Raw genomic sequence first — 4,969 nt, forward strand, 5'->3', positions numbered from 1 at the left:
TAGAAAGTATGGTAGGGATGGAAGTGCTTACCATCGCCCCAAAGAACTCATCTACAGCGACCTCAGCACGACCTCTTTGGCCTCTTTAGTGGTCAGGGGCTGAGTGGCCTTGAAATGGAAAGCAACGTGACGACAGTAAGAGCATACTTGTAGGTGCGCTTGCCCTCCTTATCGTGTGTCAGGAACAGCTCGGCCTGGTGGACCTCGTTTGGCACACCAATGTCGAATTTTTGCCACGGTATACGCCATGGAGCTGGCAAAAAGATCTGCCAGATAGCTTGCCAAAGTAAACACACCTGGGCCACATCTTCAGGGACCTTAGCAGCTGAAGCCATTTTCTTGATGGCTGCAAACATTTCCAGTTGCTGCAGGGGCTGTAGTAGATGTTAGATAACTTTGCTGTCTGCTTATTGTCGCCATGGGGCAAAAAATTCAAGCAGTTAAACTTGCTGTTAAGCACCGGCGGCTACCCTGAAAAAGGTGGCGAGACCTTGAAGAGGGGCTGGATAAAACTGAGCTGGCTTCCCTATTTTTCTGTCTAACAGGGGACGTGGTCGAGCTGTATAGCCATTTCCCTTGGTCAGGCTTGTGCAACTTGGGTATACAGCCACAAACAATGCGGTAGATGGGGAGGATCACCGCACAGCTGGGGATGTGATCCAAGAGGATCAAGACCTCTTGGGTGCCGGTATTCTCGAGGACGACAGGCTTCTCCTGCCCTGCATCTGTCTGGACTGTCAAACCAACCTCAGCCAGCATGACATTGAGGATCTTCGTCTTCGTATCAGAGTCAATGAGCCACCCGTTCTTGGCAATGTACGCCCTCTGCCAGCCAACAGAGGGTCAGTGAGTCGATTTTTTTGCTGATGCTGGCTGCCATCTCACACAACCATCTACAAGTATCTTGCTCTTGAGAGACAGACAAATACAGCAAATCCAGCAGCAAGTCGGCCTCAAGTCAGCATTAAGTGGCCTGTAGACAACCTGTCCAAATACAGAAGTCGAGGCAAATGTCTTTATAGATACGGGCTACCCGCCATCTCACACATTACTCACTGCAATTGTCTTGCTCTCGAGAGACTTACAGAAATACGACAAGTACAACAGCAAGTTGTTTGGAAGTCAGTAGCAAGTGGCCCGAAGACAGCCTTTCCAAATATGGCAAGTCGTGGGAAATGTCTTCAAAGACAACAAGTCAGCGACCAGCAAGTGACTTGCTCCAGTCAAAGGAGAAACACCACACTGCTGCTGACCAGGCCTGTTGTGACATAGATCAATTCCCATTTTTCTGTCCAGCACTCGGCATGTAGTACTCATGAAACTTGGGCTCATCAGCCATAAGAGGGGCAACGCCCCATCTCCTGTGAAAAGAGCTGCAAATTCTCAACCATCAAGGACAGCTCTCTCCCGGCCTCGAGTTCTTGGTTCTGTGTCTGTCTTTTCTGGTTTTTGGCTGCATCTGCTCTATGTAGGTCTCTCTGTCTTTCTGTCTGAACTGAATTTCTTCAATGACTTATTGTGCCTTTCTTTCTCCACTTCAAAGGCTTCCCCCCTGCTGCCTCGGTGGCCTCAACTGCAATCTCCATCTATACTTATACCAAGATTCTTTGGACCTTGTCAACGTATTTGGCTGTGATCAGACAACAGTGACAGTGAGCCCAAATGTTTAAGCCCCCCAAAGCTTGTTCATTTCACTCCAACAAGGAATTGGCGTTCAGATCCTTCAAAAGCCCCTCCATGCTGTCAAGCAGCAAGCAGCCTATGCCCCCTACTAGCCAAAAAACGAGGTTCTTGACGATGTTCTCGCTCATGAGGGGAGTTAAATGCTTTATCATAGATGGTGTTGTGTTTGCTGATGAGCTCGGGCTTCATTTTTTCAACGGCCTTAAGGGTAAAAGGCTTTTGCCAAGCAAATCGTCTGGCTGTCTGCCACCAAACAGCAGATGTCGCGTCTTCTTTTCTATGGGTTCCCCCTCTTCCTCTTCCAGAGGTGGAAAAACACTTGGTAGCCTGCTTCCTTTGACACGTCCTGCATATTTTCGAATATCCCTTCTATCCTTTGTGCAAATATCATTGAGCGGCAGTATTTGTACAAAAAGAAGCTGATAAGGAGACATGGCAAAAGTGGGGCTGCTGCTGTGAGGGGGCCCATCTCTTTAGCTTTTGCTGATATTTCTTACAATAAAGTCTGTATGGGAGCATGAACATGGTGTCTCCACAAAAGTGTGCAGCTTGTCAAGCAAGGATTGGACATTGCCTTCTTTTACATATTTTGCTTTGAAGAGTATGGATCCATACTATCTCATTCACGCCTTAAGTTTCTCCTCTCGAGTAAGTTTGTGGGCGGCAGAGATTAGAAGAGCCACTGTTAGTATGCTCACTAGTCCTAAAAAGGCTGCCTGTGCAAGCACCACAGCCGGGACATAGATAAAGAGAAGACTGGCGGCCACACTCCCTGATCCATGTATATGCCGCCCTTGAGCCAGCACACCAACTTATATGATTTCTCATACTCAACCAGTCTGTCCTTCAAGGGTGCAATGAGCCTGTCTTTGTCCACTGCCCTATAATGATGGACGTATCTAAGGAAAATAATGATTGCCAACACTCTTGTCATTTTGCTTCATGTTTCGCGTCGGACTGCTGCACTTTTCCCATTGTCCGAATTCGTTTTTGTTTGAAACAACTTCCATGTTGTGCAAACAATGTACTTACCATGTATTGTACAGAAGGACATGGAGGGTATTGTTCACTAGACTCTAACCATGAGGAGACAATGTGTTTTTTATTCTTAGCTTGTGCACTGCAATACTATGTCACTACTTGTATAGTATAGTATAGTATAGTATAGTTGTTGAGCCCATACTTCCGCAAATTGTTTGCAATTGTCAAGCCAATATTAATTCCGCTCATCAATCCATAACTGCAATTATTTTACATGCAAATCTCCTTGCTCTTGAAATATGTATCTATTCTTTGTGTCTTTGATCAACTAGAGTACCGAATATTCGCTCAGACAACGTCGCTCTTCACTGTCTTCTAGAACTTGGAACACATTTATGAATTCCACGGTGTTGGAAAAGTGGGCCTTCTGGCACTCTAGCACTAAACCGACGTCGGTGCAGTATAAGGCTTGTTCATTAGCCGTCTGATGGGGTTTGCCTAGGGCACATGTATGTTGGTCTCTGCAGGCTACACCATTGTAGATAAGCCTAAAACCATTTTTTCTGTGTTTCTGAAGAAACGGTGGAATATTCTTTTCACCTAACATCCACATCCTATGCTGTCAGCCTATTCACTATGTAGAATAGGAGCATCATTGTGAAAATCCACAGCTGTCCCTTCAGCCACTGGCCCAGTTCTTGGACCACTCCTTTTGCCATGTTGTATGCATTCTCCATGGAGCCATCGCCAGGGTTACTGCCTTTTTCACTTTGGAGACTGCTTACTTTTCATAGACCAGGAGCAAGTAATGTGATAGCAAGTCCTGTGGCAGTTAGCAATGCTCTTATGGTGAGCCCTTTCTGTTTGAACAGCTACATCACTTTTGTTTTTAGTTCCAGATCTAGGGTACTCGAGTTTTGCAATTTGGGGTCAGGTGTTAGCTAAGGGTGTTCATAACATGGGCTTGGGTTTAGTGTTTTGTCTCTCTTTGCATACGCCTCTCGCAGAGTTTTGTTTGCATGGAGCACCTCGTCTTTTGTAATCTACATATTCGGGTTGAGGGCATTCCATTCAGCAATTCTGTTCACGATGGTCTGCATCTTTTCTGTATTGCCCCTGGCATCCTCTCTGAGCTAGATCAGATGATCTCGCAACCAACCAAGGTAATCAGGGGTGAGTCTATTGGTTTGTATTTCTAGATTTAGGAGTTACCTTTCATAGGGGTAATAGCTAGGGACTCACAGTCGTGTGCAGCTGGATCCTCACCCTCGATGGCTGGGTGCTCTCCCTGGACATCTATTAAAAATTTCCTCCCGCTCCTTTCTCTTCTCAATGTCTCAATGTCGAATCTTTGCATTGAGTGATTCCTCTGTCGAATGTCAGCTTAAAGCCCTTGTAGTACAGCTCCCCACCTCAAACCCTTGCATTGACCCTAAAGATGCAACACCGGCTTTGTTGATATCCTTTTGCTAGGTGTAATCTTCATCTGCCTATTGTTTGAGATCTACCCGCTATTTTGTCAGTCTATCTACCACAGGACTAGTCTCTGTTATTGCAATCCCTGAATGCAGTCTCTTCCTCTAACATCAGAGCATCATTATACATCTCCTCTCCCGTCCTGATAATTTGGCATTTTCATGTTCCATGTTATCGCATATAATATATTTGGGTTGCTGATGTCATAGACCACATTTCGTAGATATTTGGGGTGTCCTTCAAGGGATGATTTGCAGATAACCGTTCGGAAAGGTGAAGGTTGCCAACAGCCCTGTAGTGGAGGTAGGCCTCGCTGCATAATTGTTTACCCTATCGACCGCATCGCGGTGGATCACATATTCCTTGAAATGGATGAAATCCACCCTCCTGTGGGTCTCTTTGCTTTTGTTCACAATAATCTTTTTGAAACCTGGCTTTGGTGCTGGGCTCTTGTTGTCACTAAAGTCGATCTTCCAATCTTTGGCCAGATCTAGGTAATCTTTGCCTGCAAGCTTTATTTTTTGGAAGACGATCTTGTCTGGCAAGTGTAGATGTTGCCATTGCCAGGTCGCAGTGTCCTACCTTTTGTCTTGCCCAGTTTAAATGCTATAGGCAATGATGTTGTTCTCTTCTTTAACATTGTACTAAGAGTTGTACGGCGTGCAGTGCAGCAGCCACATGCCTATGAATTCCGAAATGTCGATGCTGGGGTCAAAGTGGACCACTCAAGTAGCCCCGTTTGTACCGTTAATCCAGATTATCATTCTTACTATGTTTACATATTTTATATATATATATATATATATATATATATATTATATATATATAT

This window comes from Ptychodera flava, chromosome 10, assembly GCF_041260155.1.
Source record: "Ptychodera flava strain L36383 chromosome 10, AS_Pfla_20210202, whole genome shotgun sequence".
NCBI classification, from domain to species: domain Eukaryota; kingdom Metazoa; phylum Hemichordata; class Enteropneusta; family Ptychoderidae; genus Ptychodera; species Ptychodera flava.